The sequence below is a fragment of the Pseudophryne corroboree genome, chromosome 8 (assembly GCF_028390025.1).
Source record: "Pseudophryne corroboree isolate aPseCor3 chromosome 8, aPseCor3.hap2, whole genome shotgun sequence".
Classification (NCBI taxonomy): Eukaryota; Metazoa; Chordata; class Amphibia; order Anura; family Myobatrachidae; genus Pseudophryne; species Pseudophryne corroboree.
The window spans coordinates 446992031-447004436 of NC_086451.1; the positions used below are offsets into that span (position 1 = coordinate 446992031).

At 44.6% G+C, this 12406-nt stretch overlaps 1 protein-coding gene across 18 annotated transcripts in view; it reads right to left on the reverse strand.

Moving 5' to 3' along the window:
* LOC134949554 (uncharacterized) overlaps positions 1-12406 on the reverse strand; it is a 274657-nt gene that overhangs the window by 221342 nt on the left and 40909 nt on the right. For all 18 annotated transcript variants that reach the window (XM_063938199.1, XM_063938210.1, XM_063938206.1 and 15 more), the window contains one exon: positions 2437-2541. The gene's annotated coding sequence lies outside the window, so the exon portion shown is untranslated. The remainder of the gene's footprint in view (positions 1-2436; positions 2542-12406) is intronic.

The following is a 12406-nucleotide window of genomic DNA, read 5'->3' on the forward strand; positions in this document are numbered from 1 at the left end:
CCCTGCCTATCTGTATGCCATTCTTCTATGTTACTATCTTGTGCAGCACTGCTCCTCACAGTAACCAGAGCAATAAGCTGTCCCTATATGTATGCCATTCTCCTAAGTCACTCTCTTGTGTAGCAGTGCTCCTCACAGTAACCAGAGGAAGAAGCCCTCCCTATCTGTATGACATTCTCCTATGTCACTATCTTGGCAGCAGTGCTCCTCACAGTAACCAGAGCATGAAGCCATCCCTATATGTATGCCATTCTCCTATGTCACTATCTTGTGCAGCAGTGCTCCTCATAGTAACCAGCGGAAGAAGCCCTCCCTATATGTATGCCATTCTCCTATGTCACTCTCTTGTGTAGCAGTGCTCCTCATAGTAACCAGAGGAAGAAGCCCTCCCAATCTGTATGACATTCTCCTATGGCACTATCTTGTGTAGCAGTGCTCCTCATAGTAACCAGAGGAAGAAGCTCTCCCTATCTGTATGACATTCTCCTATGGCACTATCTTGTGTAGCAGTGCTCCTCATAGTAACCAGAGGAAGAAGCCCTCCCTATCTGTATGACATTCTCCTATGTCACTCTCTTGTGTAGCAGTGCTCTTCATAGTAACCAGAGGAAGAAGCCCTCCCTATCTGTATGACACTCTCTTATGTCACTCTCTTGTGTAGCAGTGCTCCTCATAGTAACCAGAGGAAGAAGCTCTCCCTATATGTATGCCATTCTCCTATGGCACTATCTTGTGTAGCAGTGCTCCTCATAGTAACCAGAGGAAGAAGCCCTCCCTATCTGTATGACATTCTCCTATGTCACTCTCTTGTGTAGCAGTGCTCCTCACAGTAACCAGAGGAAGAAGCTCTCCCTATATGTATGCCATTCTCCTATGGCACTATCTTGTGTAGCAGTGCTCCTCATAGTAACCAGAGGAAGAAGCCCTCCCTATCTGTATGCCATTCTCCTAAGTCACTCTCTTGTGTAGCAGTGCTCCTCACAGTAACCAGAGGAAGAAGCCCTCCCTATCTGTATGACATTCTCCTATGTCACTATCTTGGCAGCAGTGCTCCTCACAGTAACCAGAGCATGAAGCCATCCCTATATGTATGCCATTCTCCTATGTCACTATCTTGTGCAGCAGTGCTCCTCATAGTAACCAGCGGAAGAAGCCCTCCCTATATGTATGCCATTCTCCTATGTCACTCTCTTGTGTAGCAGTGCTCCTCATAGTAACCAGAGGAAGAAGCCCTCCCAATCTGTATGACATTCTCCTATGGCACTATCTTGTGTAGCAGTGCTCCTCATAGTAACCAGAGGAAGAAGCTCTCCCTATCTGTATGACATTCTCCTATGGCACTATCTTGTGTAGCAGTGCTCCTCATAGTAACCAGAGGAAGAAGCCCTCCCTATCTGTATGACATTCTCCTATGTCACTCTCTTGTGTAGCAGTGCTCTTCATAGTAACCAGAGGAAGAAGCCATCCCTATCTGTATGACACTCTCTTATGTCACTCTCTTGTGTAGCAGTGCTCCTCATAGTAACCAGAGGAAGAAGCCCTCCCTATCTGTATGACATTCTCCTATGTCACTCTCTTGTGTAGCAGTGCTCCTCATAGTAACCAGAGGAAGAAACCCTCCCTATATGTATGACACTCTCTTATGTCACTCTCTTGTGTAGCAGTGCTCCTCATAGTAACCAGAGGAAGAAGCCCTCCCTATCTGTATGACATTCTCCTATGGCACTATCTTGTGTAGCGGTAACCCCCCCCCCCCCCCATCCCCTCCCCCACCGCAACAACCTCTATTATGAAAGACCGGCTATTTTCACTAATAACCCCTAAATTAAACACCTTCTAACCTGGAAACTTGCACTCAGCTTGGTGGAAATTCCTTATGATCGCCTGTTCTGCTTTTACCCTTGACGTATTGATAACTCTCAAGTTAGAATTTTTCCTGATTAAAACTACCAACTAAAACTGACCAGATACACACATGCCAGCTTTGGTAATAACCATATTTTGTAACTGACTATGTATAACCAACCACAGTCAGAAAAGCATTCAAGCATTAAGAATCGTGGGTTCAACAGCCGCTCTCTTAAAAGGCCCTCAAGCTAAACCTGACTGCAGCACCTAACACTGCTCTCCGTTCCAGCACGTGTAATCTCTAAAACACGCACTGTAAGGGGGTTCTTCCATGTCCACTACCTCATATGCAACATTTACATAAAAATCGAAAGAAAACGGAGAGCGATACACAGAGTGACAGCAGCTGCTCTCACAGATAGAATGAGATCTGGCATACAAAGCTGGAAATATGGAATAGCATATTATCTGTCCTCCCCCAATACAAGAACCAGATTGCACAGCTGACATCTCGGTTATGGCGCCATCGCACAGGCTCATGCAACTCACAGCCATGGAAAGGATTATACGGCCATTCTAGCTACTGACCTGTAGGACGTTCAACCTTCGCCTGACGTTCTTTCTTCTCATCCAGGTACGGATCCTCTCCCTGCTCAATCTATGATATAATCTCGGTCTTTACAAGAACACAACCTATAACGAGAGACACATTATACACTCAGAAGGGCTTTTTCTCTTCCAGCCACCCCATTATCCCATACTGCTTATCGTGTACCGGTTACGGATTACATCACAGTAACCACCGAGAGCGGAACCAAAACTCTCACATTTGAAACACTGATTATGAAAAGTTCCTACTGTATTTATACATGTCCCAAATGTTATTTAATAACAGTTTTTTACATAGCGCAGCATATTTCGTTATGCTATTCACAATATTGTATCAATGCTTTTCTTTATATAACAGACATGTAAGAGACATATTCCTCCTATTATAAAGTGTAATATGTAATCTGCATACAATACTGCTAACAGAAGGATTTATTCATGCAAGTCTGTGAATAAGGGATGGACTTTCACACAAATGTGGCAGAAATCATTCAGTAACATGGCAGTTACAGAGTGATAGAGCTATTCTGAGATTTAAGTAAAGGTAAGAGCTCCTTCCTCTACAGCAGTGTTTTTCAACCACTGTGCCGTGGTACACTAGTGCGCCCTGAGCAGTCTCCAGGTGTGCCGCCATAGAAGCAGAGTCAGGCCCGTCAGTGTTTTGCCGTTACTAAGGCCCTGGAACGATCAATACTGGTGGATTTAGTGGTTGCAGAGCCAGTTCTAAGTTTGGGCCCGGGCAGTGTTGGGCTCTTCTGGCTTTCTCAGATGTGGCTCATGCATTACCTCTGGAGAAGCTGCGACATGACATCTTAGGACACGCAACTGCACCATGCATCACCATTATATCTGAGTGTGCCTGGGCAATATTTAAATCTTGTTCAGTGTGCCGCAAGTTGTAAAAGGTTGAAAATCTCTGCTCTACAGCATGAGAGAGAGTATAATACATAGTCCGGGACTTGGCATGCATAGCCTCCCCAACATCAGATTAGCATATTTTATGGTGGTTCCAGACCAAGTTGAGCCCAGGGTGTAAATTGCCATACCCAATTCATGCAAATATTCTCAACACGAGGGCCCTCATTTCAAGTTGATCTCTCGCTAGCTACTTTTTGCAGTCGTGCAAACGTTTAGTCGCCGCCCACGGGGGGAGTGTATTTTTGCTTTGCAAGTGTGCGATCGTGTGTGCAGCCGAGCGGTACGAAAAAGTTTTTTGCAGTTTCTGAGTAGGTCTGGACTTAATCAGCAAAAGAAGAAAGAGACAAGCGCTCATGGGTTCATATTATGTCAATAAACATGTACAGAGCCGGTGTTGTATTCAAAATTTAAAATAACAACAAGATTGTTATATCTTAAAATAATAATAATGAGTTGCACTTTATATAATAAATATTTAGTTGCTGGCCAGCAGTTTCATTAGGCAATTATAATATTCAGCTGTCCTCTATGAGGAATCTTGAGCTTCAGAAGCTGCGCTGTTACAATATCAGTGTTTGAAACTTAGTAACAGTCAATGAAGTAACTGTTGCACGTGAGGAGTAAAGAGATGTGATGGCTGTAAATAGCGTTTTGAAATATCCAATTACCTCCTTTCAAGATACAGCGGCGTGGTCCTGCCCCCGGTGCCGAGCGTCCTCGGTAATAGAAAGTTTGTCCACGGGAGTTGCCTTAACTTTTAACCGTCTGTAGGAGCAGGTTATTCCGTAGGAGGAAAGAGTAGAGACGGACCTTATGTGTTGGTACTGATTCCGTCACGGGATATCACGGCTCGTAGCGGGATGGACAGATGGCAAAGTCCTGATGTTGCTCCCGCTCTGTTAATCCGTACACCTCCGTACACCTCGGTGCTTGCCCAAAGCACTGCTGCAGCTACGAACAAGTGGGTGGAGACTGACGCGTTTCGTCACGGAAGCACATGACTTTTTCAAAGTGATACCTCCTCACCGTAAGAGAGTTGCTTTTAAGAAGCTATAATCTGTGGGCTAGTTTTCCAGGTATTTCGTTTTTTTTTTCAATAAAATATATATATAAAGAAATATAAAAGTAATAAAGATATGATAGGAAAAGAATATATATGTCTATAAAACATACATACATACAACGGATCAAAAGGAGCAGCATAATGAGAAATATAAAAACTATAAAAAAAAATATATAAAGAATATATAAAAAGTGTGGGAATTGCAAATAAATCTAGAGGAGACATTATAAAACAGATTTATTTGCAATTCCCACACTTTTTATATATTCTTTATATATTTTTTTATAGTTTTTATATTTCTCATTATGCTGCTCCTTTTGATCCGTTGTATGTATGTATGTATGTTTTATAAACATATATATTCTTTTCCTATCATATCTTTATTACTTTTATATTTCTTTATATATATATTTTATTGAAAAAACTAAATACCTGGAAGACTAGCCCACAGAGCCGTGAGTAAATGCTAATAATTAAGTATATCAGCTGTAATGGTAAAATTCCCTGTGAGTTTCACAGCTGTAGGCACTGATTATAGCTTCTTAAAAGCAACTCTCTTACGGTGAGGAGGTATCACTTTGAAAAAGTCATGTGCTTCTGTGACGAAACGCGTCAGTCTCCACCCACTTGTTCGTAGCTGCAGCAGTGCTTTGGGCAAGCACCGAGGTGTACGGAGGTGTACGGCTTAACAGAGCGGGAGCAACATCAGGACTTTGCCATCTGTCCATCCCGCTACGAGCCGTGATATCCCGTGACGGAATCAGTACCAACACATAAGGTCCGTCTCTACTCTTTCCTCCTACGGAATAACCTGCTCCTACAGACGGTTAAAAGTTAAGGCAACTCCCGTGGACAAACTTTCTATTACCGAGGACGCTCGGCACCGGGGGCAGGACCACGCCGCTGTATCTTGAAAGGAGGTAATTGGATATTCCAAAACGCTATTTACAGCCATCACATCTCTTTACTCCTCACGTGCAACAGTTACTTCATTGACTGTTACTAAGTTTCAAACACTGATATTGTAACAGCGCAGCTTCTGAAGCTCAAGATTCCTCATAGAGGACAGCTGAATATTATAATTGCCTAATGAAACTGCTGGCCAGCAACTAAATATTTATTATATAAAGTGCAACTCATTATTATTATTTTAAGATATAACAATCTTGATGTTATTTTACATTTTGAATGCAACACCGGCTCTGTACATGTTTATTGACATAATATGAACCCATGAGCGCTTGTCTCTTTCTTCTTTTGTTGTTTACTTTTTTCCAGTTTTAGGGGTGTATACAGCCCCTGGAGTAAAGCGAACGTGGGCTCAATTATTGTCATTCAAAAGAATAGTCTAATTGTTCAGTTCTGACACAGGCGCTCCACATAATTCCTTTTTTTTTGCTGGACTTACTCAGCCCTTGCGATCACTTCAGTCTGTCCGGTCCCGGAATGGACGTCAGACACCCGCCCTGCAAACGCCCTGGACACGCCTGCATTTTCCCTACCACTCCCAGAAAACAGTCAGTTGACACCCATAAGCGCCCTCTTCATGTCAATCTCCTTGCGATCGGTTGTGCAAATGGATTCGTCGCTAGAAGCCTTGCACAGCAACGATGATGTTTGTACCCATACGATGCGCGTGCGCATTGCGCTGCATACGTATGCGCAGTAGCAACCTGATCGCTCCGCTGCGAAAAATGTCAGCGAGCGATCAACTCGGAATGAGGGCCGATATCGTGCCATTTCACAAAAAAGAGGACAAATTTGGTAAAAAATTTAATTTCTTCAATATTCTTTTTCTGTGTCCCACAAATTAGGTTGTATATGGAGCAACATTAATTATAAATACAAGTTAGTGTGTACATTATTAAGTAGACAGTACACTATGGCCCTCATTCCGAGTTGATCGGTCGCAAGGCGAATTTAGCAGAGTTACACACGCTAAGCCGCCGCCTACTGGGAGTGAATCTTAGCTTCTTAAAATTGCGACCGATGTATTCGCAATATTGCGATTACTAACTACTTAGCAGTTTCAGAGTAGCTCCAGACTTACTCTGCCTGTGCGATCAGTTCAGTGCTTGTCGTTCCTGGTTGACGTCACAAACACACCCAGCGTTCGCCCAGGCACTCCCACCGTTTCTCCGGCCACTCCTGCGTTTTTTCCGGAAACGGTAGCGTTTTCAGCCACACGCCCCTGAAACGCCGTGTTTCCGCCCAGTAACACCCATTTCCTGTCAATCACATTACGATCGCCGGAGCGATGAAAAAGCCGTGAGTAAAAATACTTTCTTCATAGTAAAGTTACTTGGCGCAGTCGCAGTGCGAACATTGCGCATGCGTACTAAGCGGATTTTCACTGCGATGCGATGAAAAATACCGAGCGAACAACTCGGAATGAGGGCCTATGTCATTTAACATTATTCTAAAGAAGAGAATGTTGATAAGGGATGCAATTTAATGTTTGATTTTCCCACATTGCAAACAGGAGTTCCACAACTTATCACTAGGTGGTGTTACTATTAGTATGTGGTGGTTTACCACGTGTTCTCATACAAGAGCAATCAGTGTTTGAAGCTGAATATTGAAGGTGGACATCACTATAACTAACTTAGTTACAAAACATGAATGTTTCCTTCAGCTTTGTAATGGTGCCCATACACATATGAGATAATCGGTGCTATCCTTCGATTTCGACCTCATCTGTGAGAGAAATGGAAGGATTGTATGCACATTATAGTACCTTGAAACGTGATGCGCGGGCACGCCTGTCGAATATCGCGTCTCAAGATATTATGTGCTGCACTTAATAGTTCTCGTATCGCAGTGCGATCGCATGTGGTTTTAAGCCCATATGAGATATATCGCACTGCGGTGTGCAATGGGCACCCGCCAGGAGCGGCCAGAGGCCGCTCCCACTCAGTGGTGACGTGCCCATCACGTGATTACCATGCGATCTATCGCATGATCGCATGGTAATCACTTCGGCAGTTCAGATGCGATTTCATCACACCCGAACTGCCGGTGCGATGCCCTGCGATGTCGCGTCGCGGGGCACCGCACAAGTGTATGGCCAGCATAAGATGTAAGGTATACGAGGATTCTGGACATCTGACCAGTGCTTCAATGTCCCTTAATGGCCATTAAATAAATTAGCTCATCTTATAAATCAGGGGTGGGGAAGCTTTTATATACCAAGGGCCATTTGGATATTTATAAAATCCTCCGGGGGCCATACAAAAATGATAAACTAAAAAATTACTCTGCCACCCAGTAGTTATGCCCCTGAAAAGGTACTGAGTGCGCGAGTCAAAGGCGCACATGCCAAAAAATGGGTGAGGCTAATTAAAATGGGACGTGATACACATATGCCCCCAATAGTGCAGTGCCAGATCCACATATGCCAGTGCAGTGCCAGATCCACAAATTCCCCCACAATGCCAGATCCACAAATTCCCCCACAGTGCCAGATCCACAAATTCCCCCACAGTGCCAGATCCACAAATTCCCCCACAGTGCCAGATCCACAAATTCCCCCACAGTGCCAGATCCACAAATTCCCCTACAGTGCCAGATCCACAAATGCCCCCACAGTGCCAGATCCACATATTTCCCCCACAGTGTCAGATCCACAAATGCCCCCAACAGTACCAGATCCACAAATGCCCCCACAGAGCCAGATCCACAAATGCCCCCAGTGGTGCCAGATCCACAAATGCCCCCCACAGCGCCAGATCCACAAATTCCCCCACAGTGCCAGATCCACAAATTCCGACACAGTGCCAGATCCACAAATGCCCCCCCCCCCCCCCCCACACTTCACTGTGCAGCTCACCGCTGCTGCTGCTGCTCTGTCCCACGGTGTGCCTAAGCTGTCAGGGGATCAGGGCAGGAAGGAGAGCGCAGCTATGTCGGGCGGCGCGGCGTGTAGGATTTCACACCAGCCGCCGGTTCGTGAGCCAATCAGGGTTCGTGGACCGGCAGCGGCGGCTCCTGATTGGCGGCGCGGCGTGTAGGATTTCAAACCAGCCGCCGGTTCGTGAGCCAATCAGAGCTCGCGTACCGGCGGCTGGTTTGAAATCCTACCCGCCGCCGGATATGTAGCTGCGCTCTCCTCCCTGCCCTGACAGCTGAAACACGGCGCCGTGTGTCTCGCTGACACAAGCGGGTGGGCCGGAACAAACGGCTTTGCAGGCCTTATACGGCCCATGGGCCGGAGGTTCCCCATCCCTGTTATAAATGGTAACTAACGTTACATGTGTATTTAAGTCAATATAATACGTTAAATAAACGTTATTGTTTAATATTTTGTCCTCTTTTAGAAACCTACTAGGATAAAGCAAATAGAGTGTGAAAATGCAACGAGCTCTAGAAAATTGGAGATAAACCTATTTTTTTCATGAGATCCTGACATTTTTAAATATACAAAAGGTGGAAGCATTGGAAGGATGATGATCATTTGAGGGCAAGGGACGGGGATCCCTTTGGACATTTTTTTTTGTGCTTTCAAAAAATGTTTTGTTTGCCAAGACAGAGCACGTAATAGACGGAGGACCTCATACATGAAACATACAGTCTTGTTGCATTATACAGATATACCCCATGCTGTATGTATAAGGTATTGGCGCTGTGGTGTGAGCTGCCTGTGTTTCCCACTAATCGGCTCCTAGGATGACACTGCTCTGCGGCAGACTGTGTGCTCGGGTCCATGCTGCAGTGTCAGTGCGACCGTTATTGGAGCGGCTTATAAAGAGTAGAATAATATTTTGGGTTCAAGTTCAGAACATAGGACTCCTGGATTAAAGAAACAAAAATGCTTCAGATCATTACATTTGTTCAAAACATTAAAGCTCGATGCAACAATGATCGACAAAAAAATGGTTGCCAGAAAAAAAGTCAACACAAAAATATTTCACAATTTTTGGAGTTTTTGGGGGCCAATTACTGTATAATGCATGGTATGTGACCACCATCAGTATTAATGCACCCAATACCTAAGAAGTTTAACCTAAGGGACTTATTCAGTAGAAGCTGCTACTGCGACGCGATCGATTCTGGACGATTTTTGGGCCAGTGTGCATGCGCAGGGCCCTTTCTGAGCGTGCGCAGCCCGAGAGATGCGATCACATCACAATGATGTGAATACCTCTGCCCGATTGACATTCAGAGGCGTTCGCGGGGCAGACGGGGGCGACGATGTGGGGTCGTGGCAACGGAAACGCGGGTGGGGGCGGGCTGTTTTCAGAGTGACATCACACGTGAGAATCCAAAACAAAACACGGCCGCCCTGCGTCTGCCTTTGCAGCCAGGCTGCACAGGCAGGGGGCTGCCCTTGTTTTGTGGGGTCTGCGATGTGATCGCAATTGAATTGAATTAGCAAAACTGCAACTAACCTAAGGTCATTGGGGGTCATTACGAGTTGATCGTTAGCTGTCGTTGTTCACAGCGCAGCGATCAGGCTAAAAAATCGGCACTTCTGCGCATGCGGCGCAATGCGCACGCGCGAAGTACTATTACAACTAACGATGTAGTTTCACACAGGGTCTAGCGAAGCATTTCAGTCGCACTGGTTGCCGCAGAGTGATTGACATGAAGTGGGCGTTTCTGGGTGGCAACGACCGTTTTCAGGGAGTGTTTGAAAAAAAAGTAGGCGTGCCAGGAAAAAATGCAGGCGTGGCTGGGCGAACGCAGAGCGTGTTTGTGACGTCAAAACAGGGACTGAACAGTCTGAAGTGATCGCAAGCGCTGAGTAGGTTTTGAGCTACTCTGAAACTGCACAAAAAAACTTTGTAGCCGCTCTGCGATCCTTTTGTTTGCACTTCTGCTAAGCTAAAATACACTCTCAGTGGGCGGCGGCTTAGCGTTTGCACGGCTGCTAAAACAGCTAGCGAGCGAACAACTCGGAATGACCCCCATAGTACCACCTGTGAACTGTTTTGTAGTAGTGAAGTACCCCAAAGTTAAAGGGATCACAAACACTACTACTTTCTTACTGTACAATACTTGGGGGGAAAAAAAGGTGATTGTTAGGTTTTTTCTAAGAAAGATGACACTGACATCATGAGCACAGATATAGTGCTGCGTGGCAAACATTATTTCTCTGATTTGCCATGTAAGATTGAGTTTTGTTAAATGTATATTGTTATACTGCCCAGAGTATAATGTGTATTTTTTATGTAACAGTTATATTATGCGATATTATTTATAAAAACATGCCTATTTTGATAAATATTAAGCATAAACATAACGAGAAATGTATGGTATATAATTTAACTATTTATACAAACATGATCTTATGTACGATTACTGCTATTGGAAAAGGAAAAGTGGTCATTTCCCTCATTTAACAAATTTATATAAAAAATAAAAGTTTAATACTTAGGTTTTTTTAATCATTCATGGCATGTAGTCCTAACTTTTAAAAAATATGTGAGAAACATTACTTCTCTAATTTACCAAGTAGAACTTAGTTTATTCTTATTATATTATAAAGAGAACATTTTTTCCTGTATTATATTTTCTCTGTGTAATGTTAGTTATGTGTAACGTTAGTTACAAGAACATATATGTAATATATATTAAACACCGTTGAAACTCATGGTATTTCATTTAAATACATATACCAACATGATCATATTTAGTGCTGTACTAAAGAAAAAAAATAAGAATTTACTTACCGATAATTCTATTTCTCGTAGTCCGTAGTGGATGCTGGGGACTCCGTCAGGACCATGGGGAATAGCGGCTCCGCAGGAGACAGGGCACAAAAGTAAAAGCTTCAGGATCAGGTGGTGTGCACTGGCTCCTCCCCCTATGACCCTCCTCCAAGCCTCAGTTAGGATACTGTGCCCGGACGAGCGTACACAATAAGGAAGGATTTTGAATCCCGGGTAAGACTCATACCAGCCACACCAATCACACTGTACAACCTGTGATCTGAACCCAGTTAACAGCATGATAACAGCGGAGCCTCTGAAAAGATGGCTCACAACAATAATAACCCGATTTTTGTAACAATAACTATGTACAAGTATTGCAGACAATCCGCACTTGGGATTACGAGAAATAGAATTATCGGTAAGTAAATTCTTATTTTCTCTGACGTCCTAAGTGGATGCTGGGGACTCCGTCAGGACCATGGGGATTATACCAAAGCTCCCAAACGGGCGGGAGAGTGCGGATGACTCTGCAGCACCGAATGAGAGAACTCCAGGTCCTCCTCAGTCAGGATGTGCCCCTGACCAAGTAGCAGCTCGGCAAAGTTGTAAAGCCGAGACCCCTCGGGCAGCCGCCCAAGATGAGCCCACCTTCCTTGTGGAATGGGCATTTACATATTTTGGCTGTGGCAGGCCTGCCACAGAATGTGCAAGCTGAATTGTATTACACATCCAACTAGCAATCGTCTGCTTAGAAGCAAGAGCACCCAGTTTGTTGGGTGCATACAGGATAACAGCAAGTCAGTTTTCCTGACTCCAGCCGTCCTGGAAACTTATATTTTCAGGGCCCTGACAACATCTAGCAACTTGGAGTCCTCCAAGTCCCTAGTAGCCGCAGGTACCACAATAAGCTGGTTCAGGTGAAACACTGACACCACCTTAGGGAGAAACTGGGGACGAGTCCGCAGCTCTGCCCTGTCCGAATGGACAATCAGATATGGGCTTTTGTGAGACAAAGCCGCCAATTCTGACACTCGCCTGGCCGAGGCCAGGGCCAACAGCATGGTCACTTTCCATGTGAGATATTTCAAATCCACAGATTTGAGCGGTTTTAACCAATGTGATTTGAGGAATCCCAGAACTACGTTGAGATCCCACAGTGCCACTGGAGGCACAAAAGGGGTTGTATATGCAGTACTCCCTTGACAAACTTCTGGACTTCAGGAACTGAAGCCAATTCTTTCTGGAAGAAAATCGACAGGGCCGAAATTTGAACCTTAATGGACCCCAATTTTAGGCCAATAGACACTCCTGTTTG